Source organism: Sorex fumeus, unplaced genomic scaffold, assembly GCF_029834395.1.
Source record: "Sorex fumeus unplaced genomic scaffold, SorFum_2.1 ptg000098l, whole genome shotgun sequence".
Taxonomy (NCBI): domain Eukaryota; kingdom Metazoa; phylum Chordata; class Mammalia; order Eulipotyphla; family Soricidae; genus Sorex; species Sorex fumeus.
The window spans coordinates 3,778,110-3,791,875 of NW_026606155.1; positions in this window are offsets into that span (position 1 = coordinate 3,778,110).

The window sequence follows — 13,766 nt, forward strand, 5'->3', positions numbered from 1 at the left end:
TAGGTTAAAGATGAATTCCTGACTAACTTGAATTAATCCTCTGAATGAGTACAAATAGTTTGTATAGAGCTCTGGACTATTGAGAAAAGTCACTTTTAATCATTCTGCACATCCTCAGAGATATTATGCACACTCACATTATAGGCCACAGAGACGCACTGGTAACCTGGGCCATGATTCAGACCCCGGGCTCGTGTCAGCACCGTGACTCATACCCCAGTCTTTGGCTCTGAGCTCCTGCTTCAACCACCCTGGTCTTCTCAGTCAGGTTATCTATGAAGTAAAGCTCAGTTGACTCTCGTCCAAGGGTGCTTAGTCATGAAAGCCAAGTGACTTGTAAGGAGTGTGATTTCATTTTATGATGGTCTCTGAAGATGGCGTTATCATACTGTGCAGCGTCCCCCATCCTAAGTAAGATGTAAGATAGTGAGGAGATGGCTTCTTGTAATCGGCAGTCTTTTATCTGCAGTTTTGTTTGAAGTCAAACAAGGCTCCACCTCCCGGCACCCCAGAGAAGCAGCTCAGAGATAGCTTTATGGTGCCACGCAGAAAGAGGAACTCCTTCCCCAAACAGACTAAATCTCAGATGCTTTATTGCTCAACTTCAAAGTGCACTTCCTTCTGCCTTTTAAAAACTTGAACTTCCAAGGAATTATTTTGGCATGTTAGATTATTTCTTAGGGATATTATATTTGGCTAAAACCCCATTTCTCCTTATATCTTGCCTGTCCGTGTAAATACAGTTCTGATTTCAGATTGTGGTTCGAATTAGTCTTAAGCTTTTGTGGAGAAATATTTTGAGTCTCAGATGAGAGGAGAGTCAGGGGGTCTGGAGGAAAAGAGAAGTTGTAAGGAGCTTTGAAGATGGTGTTCAGCTTTCTCTCCTTTTCTAGTTTCTGTCATAGGATTAGATAGTCCTTTCTCCAAATTCTGGGGGAATTTCCACTGTAGAAATAAGCATCTGAATGTACTTAATACACACATATACATACACATATAATATACATATTCACATAATATACATATATACATATATGAATATATAATACATATGCAATATGCTAAATATTTAATACAGAATAACTACATACATTTGAAACAATCCTCTGCTTACTATACATAGTCCAGGAATTTCTATGTATAATAATGAGTTAAAGAAAAATTTTGAGTAGAAATTTAATTTTATTTTTAAAAATTTTTATTAGTGAAACACCATGAGGTACAGTTGTAGACTTACAAATTTTTGTGCTTGGGTTTCAATTATAGAATGATCAAATACCCATCCCTCCACCAGTGCGCATTTCCCACCACCACGGATCCCAGTATCCCTCCCACCCCCCATCCCCCCATCCCACCCTGCCTCTGTGGCAGGGCATTCCCTTTTGTTCTCTCTTTCCTTTTGGGTGTTGTGGTCTGCAAAAGAGGCATTGAGTGCAATCATGTTCGGTCTATAGTCTACTTTCAGCATGCATCTCCCATCTTGGGAGAATCCTCCCAACACCCTTTTAAGTGGAAATTTTAATTCTGTCATTTTTACCTTTTATTTATGAACCCAGATTTTATTTTATTAGTTTTTAATTTATTTAAACATTTGAAAAAATTTATGTCAGTTCACAAGATTTTATTACATTTAATGTTCAAACGTCAATCCCACCACCATTACACCTTCCCACCACCAAAATTCAGGATGTTTCCATCCCAAGCCCCAAGCCCTGTCGCAAAACACAACAGAAATAATATATTTTGTTTGTGCTGTATGTTATGAAGAACTGCTGAACATGCTTACAAAAAACTGTTCATATAGGAAACAGTTGAACCCATATTTTAATTCAAATCATACCAATTTAATGAATATCCGCTGGCCTTTTATTTTTTGTGTGTTTACACAATCCATCAAAAGCCATTTAACTTAAAATTCATTTAGATAAGTTTCATGATCAGTTTTCTATATGAAAAAGTTAATGTTTTTCTAGTTTATTTCACTAGGTTTAAATCAGAATCAACTCTCTTGTTGTTGCTAGCTTTGTTTTGGGGCCATGCCTGGTGCCACTCAGGACTTGCTCCTGACTCTGTGCTCAGGAGTCACTCTTACTGGAACTCAGGGGACTGTATGTACTGATGGGGCTCAAACGTGGGTGGGTGGGTGGGGTTTGAGCGATAGCACAGCTGGTAGGGCATTTTCCTTGCATGTAGTCAGTCCGGGTTTGATTCCCAGCATCCCATATGGTCCCAGCACCACCAGGAGTAATTCCTGAGTGCAGCGCCAGGAGTAACCCCTGTGCATTGCTGGGCGTGACCCAAAAAGCCAAAATAAAATAAAATTAAATAAATGCAGGTGGCTTGTGTGCAAGACAAGTGGCCATCAGCTGTACTATCTTTCTAGCCCTCAAAATAAACTATAGTGACTCGTACTCCTAAAATGTCTATTTACCATTCAGTTCTCTTTTCTTTCCTTAATGAGAAGGATAAAATGAAATAGAATAAAAAAGTGGTTATATCCTGATTATGTTAGTGCTGTCTCATAAAAATAAAAAGTGAATAGAAAGTGAGCCACATGTATAATTTTTAAAGTACCACATATTAACAAAATAAATAGATACAGGTAAAATTAAAGTCAAAACTGTGTTCTCTAGAACCTAATAGAACCTGAATAACATTTGTACACACACTCATATAAAGGTAATGCATTTCAGGGCCACGTGGACAGGTCAGCCTGTGGAGCATATGTCTAGAGTGTTACAGATTCTGCGTCTCATCCCAGCCCTGTCCCCGCTTCTCCCAGCTCCCGCCAGCACTCTGTGGAGGGCTCTTCTTTAAGACAAACCCCTGGGGATTGGGGAGATAGTTCAGTGGGTAGGGCACTTACCTTGCACCCATCCAACCCAGATTCAATACTCAGCACCCCGTGTGGTCCCCAAGCCCATGAGAAGTGACTCCTGAGCACAGAGACAGGAATAAACACTGAGCACAGCTGGGTGTGGGCCCAAAACCAAAAACAAATCAATATATCAACAAAATCAAACCCTTACTATAGAAAGAAAACAGGTGAGAGGAAGAAATGTCAGAGACAGCGGGGTGGGGATACTTGAGCTTGACAACTTTTTGGCCCTCTTTCCATAACAAGGGGGAATGTGGAAGCTGTTCTAATTCTTCCCTTAGCCCCTGAGTGGGATGGTTAATTTGGAGCATCAGTGAGACTGTTTTACTTGCTATTTTTCTCTGAATTATACTTCTATTCATATTCAGAATCTAGTACTCCAAAGGCCTCAAAATTCTATCCATCAGTTATGTAGGACTTGTGACTGAAATCTCCAGGCTCGTCCAGAGCTGGGAATGGGTAACCTACCCCCATATCCCTGTGCTTCCAGTCGCTGGCAGTCATGCCCACGAACTGCTTCTGGTGCCATATAAGCTAATTAACGGCCACGATCCAGTGACTCACAAATAAAGCTCAGAAGAGGAAAAGAGCAACATGCCGCAGAGATGCCTCTGGACCCCAAAGTCACCATCCAGTTAAAAATTTAATTCTAGGGGCTGGAGCGATAGCACAGCAGGTAGGGTGTTTGCCTTGCACGCAGCCAACATGGCCGATCCGGGTTTGATTTCCAGCATCCCATATGGTTCCCCAAGCATCGCTAGGAGTGATTCCTGAGTGCATGAGCCAGGAAAAACCCCTGAGCATCGCCGGGTGTGACCCAAAAAGCAAAAAAAAAAAATTTAATTCTAGCTGTACCACCCTATTTAAAATCTTAGAATTCTTAGAGGCGCAAACATCTCATACTCTATACAAGGGCTTAATGGCTCTGGGTGATACAACAATCTTCAACACATTTTCCTCTAAGGAAGTTTTTGGATCATCTTTAGCAGATTATTCATAGCAGGTGATACAAAGTAACTGATTATGTTCTGCTTTGGGGGCAAGTTTTGGGGAAAAAGTGGAAATATTCGAAATATGGTGGTGGGAAGGTGTAATGGTGGTGGGATTGGGATTGGAGTATTGAATGTAATCAATTACTGTGAACAACTTTATAAAAATAAAATAAAAGTTGTATTCATGGTATCTGTGTATACCTTAAGAACCTAGAATGTCTTTTACAGACTCAGCTTTAATAATCGTCGTCTTGTTTTTTTCTTTTCTTTCTTTACTTTTTTTAGAATGTCCAAGCTTAAATTTCACTGGAAAGACAGGAAAGAAAACATTCATCGTAGACTTTCCAAAGAACAAACCTGCTTTTATAATATGGTTATGGCAACCATCTCTATTTTGGTAAAGTTACCTATGAGATGAATTACCTCTTGAAGTTTAGATTTTTGCAATTTAGAAAATCCACAAGCCATTGCAAAACAGTAAGTTGAACGTTTATGGTCTGACTCAGAATTTGAGGCTTTTCGTTCTTTACGGACAGATTGAAACTCTGAAGCAAACATAATTAGTCTAAAGGCTCAGAGGAAACTTCTTGGAGGAGTTGACCCAGGAACTAAGAAGTGAAGGGTGACTAGGAGCTGTTAAGAGTGTTGATGGAAAGAGCTTTCCAGGCCAGAGGAAAGAAAGAAAAACATCTAAAAATATTTATAGCAGTCTTGTAGTGGGAATTGAGAGTTCAGAAATCAGTCATATTTTCATGGTCAATGAATTTTCTACAAGTGTGCCAGAAGAACAGGTTTAGAACATGTGGCTACAACTGGACAGCCATATCCATGGCCCCCCAAATTGAATCTCTTCCTCATACCATGCCCAAAGATGAGCTCAGAAATAAATCTCAGAGGAGAAAAAGAGCAACATACCACAGAGATGACTCTGGACTCCAAAATCACCATCCCGTTAAAAATTTAATTCTAGCTCTATCACCCTATTTAAAATCTTAGAATTCCTGGAGCTGTATTTATGGTTGCATGATGTCTCATACTCTATACAAGGGCTTAATGGCTCCAGGGTGTTAAAACAATCTTCATGCACTTTCCTCTAAGAAAACTTTTTTTGGATTATCTTTAGCAGATTATTCATAATAAGCAATCCAAAAGAAACTATTATGTTCTGCTTTAGGGGCAGGCTTGGGTGACCGGGATGGGATACTTTGAAATATGGTGGTGGAAAGGTGTAATGGTAGTGGGATTGGAGTTGGAATATTGAATGTAATCAATTACTGTGAACAGCTTTATAACAATAGAATGTAGCACTGTCGCACTGTCCTCCCGTTGTTCATCGATTTGCTCGAGCGGGCCCAGTTAAGTCTCCATTTTGAGACTTGTTGTTACTGTGTCTGGCATATTGAATACATCACAGGGAGCTTGCCAGACTTTGGCATGTGGGCGAGATACTCTCGGTAGCTTGCCGGGCTCTCCGAGAGGGGCGGAGGAATTGAACCTGGCTTGGTCGGACTAGCTGTGCGCAAGGCAAACGCCCTACCGCTGTGCTATCGCTCCAGCTGACAGTTTCAGCTCTATATTTGCGGAATGACCCACTTTGAGCTCATCCTTTTTTTTTCTAGCAATAGAATAAAATAGAAAAAAAAAGGATGAGTTCAAAGTGGGCCATTCCGCAAATATAGAGCTGAAACTGTCAAGCACTCAGCAGGCAATTTTAATCATGAGTTCAACAGTGATTTCTTGGTTGGGCAACGGAAAACACAAGCAACAACCAAGCAATAAATCAGACCTCATCAAAATAAAAGAAAAATTTATTAGTTAAATTGGTACCATCCAGAAAGTAAAATGGCAACCCACAGAATGGGAGAAAATCTTTGCAAGTCATATAAGGGAACATGTATGTAGCTATTGTAGGAAAATGCCGCGAAGCTCAGAGGTCGATGTAGGCTTAGGGACTAAGGATTGGCAGTGGTTGAGTGTGGCCTGGTATGTGGGAGACCCAACTTCAGTCCCTGGCATGACAGAAAGAAAAAAGCCTAGTGTTAGGATGTGAGTATTTCTTTTTATTTCTTTATTTCTTTATTCATTGGCTTTTTTGGGGGGTCACACCCAGCTACACTCAGAAATTGCTGAGGAATCTGGCTCTGCACTCAGGAATCACTCCTGGCAGTGCTTGAGGAACCATGTGGGGTGCCGAGTATCAAACCCACGTTTACCACATGCAAGGAAAAATGCCCTGCCCCCTGTACTATCTCTCTGGCCCAATGCTTCTTTTTATTTTAATTTGAAGTGGAGGGCATTGGGGACACACCTGGCAGTGCTCAGGGCTTACTCCTGCTCTGTGCTCAGGGATCACTCCTGGCAATGCTCAGGGAGCCATATCTGGTATCAGAACTGAACCAGGGTTAGAGACACACAAACGAAACTCGGAACCAAGTGGCTCTTGGCAGAAATGCCTCTGGACTTTGCATTAGACCACCTTCGCTGGGCCACCCCCGATGGGAGTGGGTGCTGTCCCTCTACCTATTCCCTGGGGATCCTGGCGGCTGCCGTCTTCCAGAACTCATTGGAAAACCCAGGTATGGGTCAGCAGTGACAACACATGCCAGGCCTCATGGGATAGGGGAGGAGCTGGTCTTTCTCCTCCACCGCCCCAACAGGACCCTGAGATGATGCCCACAAATGGCTCCCGGCTATTTTTAAAGCTCCTTAATGGCCATGATCCCAGAGACACACAAATGAATCTCAGAACCGAGTGGCTCTTGGTAGAAATCTCTCCAGACCTAATAATTAAAATTTTAGAATTCTAAGACATCATATGCTACTCATAACCAGAAATAGAAAACAAATTGTCTAATGTTGCCTTTTCAGGTCTGAATGTTGGGGGAAAATTCCAAATAATACTGGTGGGACTGGTGTCAAAATATTGAATGTGATCAAAGTAGAGAGAGAGTAATGTGGAAATTATCTGCCACACAGGCAGGGGTAGGGGTGGGATTGGGGGGGGGGATAAAGGGATTTTTGGTGGTGGAAAATGTGCACTGGTGGAGGGATGGGTGTTTCATCATTCTAAGACTGAGACTCAAACACGAAAGCTTTGCAACTGTTCTCACGGTGACTCAATAAATAAATTAAAAAAAATTGAACCAGGGTTGAGCAGGATTGACAGTCTTATTCTTCAGTACTATTTATTAGGCAGTTATTTTTTTAAAATTATAGTTTAGGTCACATGGTTACAATGCTGGTTTATGGTATTGATGTACAGAGTCACTACACCTTCCCGCCACCTAAGTGCCCAAGACCACTGTCCCCATGTCACCTTTAGTCCGACTCCTCATCCTACCCTATCCCCCTACTGCTTGATAATCTGAGCTTTGCAATCAAGGATTTGTCATTGTCCCATCGTCTATTCTCTGGTTTTGTGTCTCCCTATGGTACAGATGAGTGAGTTCATTGGTACTTGTCTTTGTTCTTCTGGCTTATTTTGCTTAATATGATGTCCTCCAGTAGAATGTGAGTATTTCTGGATTTGAAGAGTAGTCTTCTCTTGTACAAGTCTCTCCCAACCTTTCCAAGTAAACCTTATAATCTAGCCAGAAATCGCTAGGCATCCCCTTCAGCTCATACTTCCGTTTTGGAGGAAACGGAAGTTGTAAACGCTATGGGTGTGGCTGAGAGATCCTTAGACTAAGACTCCTTCCCTGTGGCCTGGTTGAATTTGTAAACAAGGAATCACCTGTTGTAATTCCAGACTTTGTGTCTTGCATCCTGCTCAAATTCCATCTCTTCCAAGATTGGACAGATTTTGCTTCCTTTAGAAACTGTCTTAAAAGAGTGTAAATCTCTGTCTAAATCATTCCTAACCTCTAGTATTCTGATTAGTTTGTTTTAGAGCCAGGGATCTAAATAATATTTTGCTGAAAGACTTGACCTTGGCGCCAGCATCCTAACAGAGCTTGTGAACAGCACGGTGAATTGAACTTGGTGCCTTGTGCTTGGCTGGCAGGATCTTTGTAGTCCTGGTTCCATCTTGTATTATTTTTTGGGGAAGGGGGGTCCCACACCCAGAAACCTGCTATGAATTTGGGAATTACTTCTGGTAGTGCTTGTGGGAGCATATGGGAGACCTGGGATTGAACCTGGGTTGGCCACAAGCAAGGCAAGTGTCTTACCTATTGCACTATCTCTCCAGTCCCTAATTTTTTTTTCACATAGCCACCACTGCCCTCCACTTCCAGTCCCTAATTTTTTAAAGCAGATTTCTCCTTCCCCACCACCTATGCCCAGCTCAATGTTTTCATAAACACGTTTGAAAATTGTAAGACATCACCACCGTATAAAGAACTTGGAAAACTTCATTCTTGCCATTCTTTTTTTTTTACTCTTCATCGCCCTTAAATGAACACATCATGTTCCAGTGTATTAGATCTGAAACCAAAGTAGGTAGGTCATGTCATTAATATTTTAAAGATTAAGATATTAGTGCATATGTTATGTCAGATCATCATTGATAACCAGAAGTGATGAAATAAAAACACAGCTACAGAACATGAGAATACCATCACCCGTTTAGGGTGGGGAGGGAAAATTTAAGAGGCCCCTAAAGGTGCTTCTTGGAGGTGCTGCTCTGAGGGGTGACTCATCTGTAGCCCTACCTCCCGTACTGCCATCACCTTCTCTGGAGCAGGGATGTCACTTCAGCACCAACCCATGGTTTCTGGCACTTCAGAAGTCAGGAAGTGTTTCTGTCACTTTAACCGCCTGTCCTACAAAGACCCAACTTGGAACTGAACTTTGTGTCATGATGTCCGTTTGTGTCACTTGAAAATGCTTGAAAACGTTGTGGATTTCAGTATGCCTTTAAAATTAAAACATCTGTACAGCAATGAAAGACGAAAATTACACTAAATTCAACTGCTTTTCTGAAGCAAAGATGTGGGAGAGCTGAAGCATCTGCTTCTGGAATCTTCTTCACGGCCATCCAGTGGGTTGGCCATGGGCTGTGACTCTCAGTACAGTTACTGTAGAATTTCAACTACAGTCCTCTTACTGTCTGTTTCTCTCTGAGCTTACCCGAGTTTGTGGTTGAAGTCTGCCTGTGCTGCCACAGTTTTTCACAGCGTTCCAAAGAGTCTCAACCTTTCTACTGTAGAAAATCCAGCCAGTCAATAATTTGATTTTGTAGAATTCCATACCCTGTGGTAGTTCGACTTTTAGTTCCTGGAAGGAGGAAAAGTAAACCATCCAAGGGCGTGGGGGGCAAAAGGAATGACTTTCTGAAAAGCAGCCAATTAAAATATTGAATATCTCCCCAAATAAAACCTTCAGTTTATTTTAATCTTTCAATGGTTCATTGAAAGGTAGGGGAAATACTCAATAGTTATCCACTTAGGACATGAAGTGGAGAAACAATCTTTAGGAGGAAGTGATGAGAATTACTCAGAGAGTGCTATTATGTGTCAACCTTTAAGCCTTTGAGTTTGACTTTTTCCCCTTTAAATGCTTATGAAGACACCATGATTTACAAAGTTGTTCATAATACAATTGTTTCAGGCATACAGTGTTCCAACCACTAATGTCCCCTTGTCTCTAATGTCCCCAGATTCCCTCCCACCCTCTAGCTGCCCCCTTGTCACACATATAATGAATTTCTTTTCATATCACTTGTTCTAACAAAAATTAAAAGACCATCAATAAGAATTATTAGAAAATAAATCAATAAAAGTCGATCTATAATGATTGATTGCTATGTCTTTAACCTCTGTAGATAAGTTCAAATCATTTAATACAATATATATTACATAATGAGAATACCATCTATTCTCACTTACATAACAAATTCCATAAGTATTAAATGTGATCACTTGATCACTTGACATCCCGTTACTCATCGATTTGCTCCAGCGGGCACCAGTAACATCTCCATTCATCCCTATCACATGCTAGTGTAGCCCAATGGCATCTGCTTGTTCTAGGAACACAAACGGCCTCAAACCGATTGTTCAGGGTCTTGACGAAGAAGTCTGACTATCCCGTAGGTGGGCGGTCACACTTTTTTTGACATCCCGTGGAATCCAGTCGGTAATGGCTCTAGTCCAGCGGTCGTCTCCAAATCTCATTACATGTCCAGCCCATCTGATTTTTGATGCCTTGGCAAACGAGACAGCGTCCCTGATTCTTGATTGTCAATGGAGGTCGGAACTCCGGATTCTTTCTCTCATTTGAGTGAAGCGTGATACTCCAAGCATAGCTCTTTTGATTCCTCTTTGGGAGACCTGAATAGCGTTCTCATCCTGTTTTCATAGGGCCCAGGTTTCTGAGGCGTATGTTAATGCAGAAAGAACATTGGAATCAAAGAGATGTGCCCGGAGCCAAAGGTTCTTCATCCTCTTAGCTATTTCTTCGATGCTCTTGAAAGCATTCCAAGCCTCTCTCTTCCTCCTGCGCAACTCAGGTGCCAGGTCATTTGTCATGCTGACTTCTCGACCTAGGTATACATAACTGTTGCATTCAGAGATGTTCATCCCATTGAGAGTGAATGGAACGTCAGGAACAAGACCGTTTCTCATAAACATTATCTTCGTGAGATTCAGCTGTAGTCTGATCTTTCCACACTCACGGTCGAAGTTGGCCAGCATTTGTGCCACTTGGCTGATCAAATGTGATACTCATTATATATATTCCTATGGAAAATAGTGGTACATTAATGTACTGAATCTTTGCCAGTCTCTTCTTTTTAGCACTATAGCACTGTTCTCCCATTGTTCATTGATTTGCTCGAGCGGGCACCAGTAATGTCTCCATTGTGAGACTTGCTGTTACTGTTTTTGTCATATCGAATATGCGACAGGGAGTTTGCCAGGCTCTGCTGTGTGGGCGGGATACTCCCCATAGCTTGCCAGGCTCTCTGAGAGGGACAGAGGGATTGAACCCGGTTTTTCCGTGTGCAAGGCAAATGCCCCACCCGCTGTGCTATGGCTCCAGCGATAACATGGTGTTTATAAGAGTGATTCTTATAAAGTTTATAGAGTTATATAGACTTGTAGAGTCTGTATAGTATATAGAGTTTATAAAAATGATTCTTGCGGCTGATCTGGGTTCGATTCCTCTTCTTTTTAATTTACAAAAAGCTTCTCTAGTTAAAATTCAATCGATTGCCAGTTGATTTTAGGGAAATATCTCAATAGGAAATACATAACTTACAGCCCAGCTTTGTTATTTTTTTTTAATGTAGGAGTACTGCTATTTATTCAGCCATTGATTAAGCTTATTGAATTGGGCATGAACTCCACTACAGCCCAGCTTTAACACTGGGTTGTGTTTCTTAGAGCTCAAACTCATGCCTTTCTGAATTTCTTAGGAGCACTGCAAAGAAAAAATATAGATCTATATTCTAATTAAAAATGACATATGTAGGTTGGCAATGTCGTCATCCACAGTAAAGAAATTATTTTAGCAAACAGCTGCTGCCTTTTTCTTCAGAAGGGGGAGAAACGACTTTCACATGCTGTTTAATGACCCAGCACTGCAGCGAACGTCTTAGCTCTGCCCGGGATGTCCACCCTTCTTGGGATCCCCTCTGAGCCTTGGGAAGCTAAGTGTGAGCAGTTTCACAGGTTCCCAAGATCGTGGGAGAGAAGAGAAGAAGAGAAAAGAGCCGAGGGGTTCAGCAGCATTTGTTCTTTTCAGAGGTGGTTCTGTGTCTTAATGAGATCATCAATTCTGTCTTTTGCCTTTAATGAGTTGTAAGGATCAAATAACATTCATTTGCATCGTGCGTTAAATATACTACTTATGGAAGTGCTTTATAAAGTCAATAATTCTGCACAGATGCTAGAGGTTGTGTTTATTACAGCCAGAAAGTGGGTTAAGACTGTCAGGTGGGATATGAGTGAAGCCAGGCTCAGTGTCAAAAGTCAGGAACCCAAAGCATAAAGTGCTGCAGCTCTAGTCTGTGGTTTAAGAATAATCCTTCGGATTTAGGGAGCAGGAAGTTGTTGGTTTTAACTAGACCAATGACGTCTAACATTATTTCACTTACTGCCACCCTTTTCATGAAAAAAAAATTCTTCAGTGATGCCCTGGAAAATCTACAATAAACAGAAGTACGGCCCTGGTTACACCTAAGTCTACTGTCATCCTGGCGGGTCTTTCCAAGGTCTCCTAGCCCATATGGCATCATCCACTTGGACAAAGAGCTCTAAGGCCCCATGCAGTGAATTGAGAGGCACTGAGTGACTGGGAGCAGATAATTTTTCTGAGATGCGACTGTAGAGGCCACAGAAGGCAGGTAGAGGGAGACAGCTTATCTTCACTGAGAGCAGCACCCAGAAGTGCTGAGAGTCTGGGTAGAGGCCTCCGTGCAGTGCATTCCTGGTGCAGTGCTCTGCCAGGGGTAATTGGGGACCACCAGGAAAAGTCCTACAGATCTGGGGATGGAACTTGATAAGCATGTGCCCCTGCCGCTTGAGCCACCTCCTTGGCCCCTAAGAATCATTTCCAGGTGGGGGGTATGAGTGAGCAGAATTGCTTCTGGATCAGATCTTTTGCTTTACTGCTGGGACTCAAAGGACCATATTTAGAGGGAGAGGCTGCACAGAGCAGGGGAGTCCTGAGAAGGGCTGACTGGTGGAGGGGTGTCCTCAGAGAGGAAGGGCTGTTCCGTGGCAGCAGGCTGAAGATGGAGAGACCGATGGCTCTGCACTGAGAGGAATTGAAGTTTTCCTCAGTGGGGTGGCAGGGAAGTATCTGCTGAAAATGAGAGTGGGGTGTCCAGGCTTGAGAAGAGTAGGCAAATGGGTGGGAGACTGAGGAAAATCCAGGTGTCTGGAGCAGTAGGAGGGTGACTACGGGGACCTTACTCTGGGCTGGCCAATGGGAGGACGGTGGTGGAGCACTGCCCAAAGATGACTCCTGACACAGGTTCAGAGACTTGGGTGGGGATTTCCTGAGTCTACAGTCACGTGCCTGATTTGTATGAAGAGGCCCTGAATTTGGTCCTTGCCACTCACACCCCATCCCAGCACACCCCCAGCCTGTAACCTTGTGACCTGGGCACAGCGGATCGTAAGCATGGCCAAGGAGTGGCCCCAGATCCCCCAAGTATTAACGGAATGACCTTAGTAAAAAAAATGCAGTGGTTCTTCCCCTGATTTATCCTGATGGAATACAAACTGTCACTAGCTTGGGCCACATCCCCTTCTTGAGACTTAGGACATGGGACTCCTTGACTTTTATTTTTTAATTTTTTTCTTTTTTCTTTTTGGGTCACACCTGGCGATGCACAGGGGATACTCCTGGCTCTGCACTCAGGAGTTACTCCTGGCGGTGCTCAGGGGACCCTATGGGATGCTGGAAATCGAACCCGGGTTGGCTGCGTGCAAGGCAAATGCCCTACCCGCTGTGCTCTCTCTCCAGCCCTATTTTTTAATTTTTAAAAAAATTTTGTGTGGGCTTTGGGGGAAGAGTGGCCACACCCAGATATTATCAGGGCTCATTCCTGGCTCGATGCTCAGGGATTTTTCTGGCAGTAGTCAGGTGACCATATGGGGTGGCATGGACTAAACCCCGGTCAGCGTGTGCAAAACCAGTGGTCCCCCCTCCCCTGCCCCGTACTATCACTTCACAACATTTCTAAGAGCTTCTTAACATGTGATCATAATTTAATGGATCCAGTAAATGAATCCATCATAATTGCAACCATATTTTTGTCTTAGAGATGAAGATACCATTGAAAACGTTGATCCCTTAAGGTCTGTATTTGAACCCTTAGTGGGTACTCTGCCTTGGGCATTGCTGGGTCTTTTAGCTCTTCTGGACTTAAGAAATGAACAATTTGTGCTATAATGACATTTCAACTGGGGTTGCTTTTAGCTGGGACTGTTTATACAATAGTATTC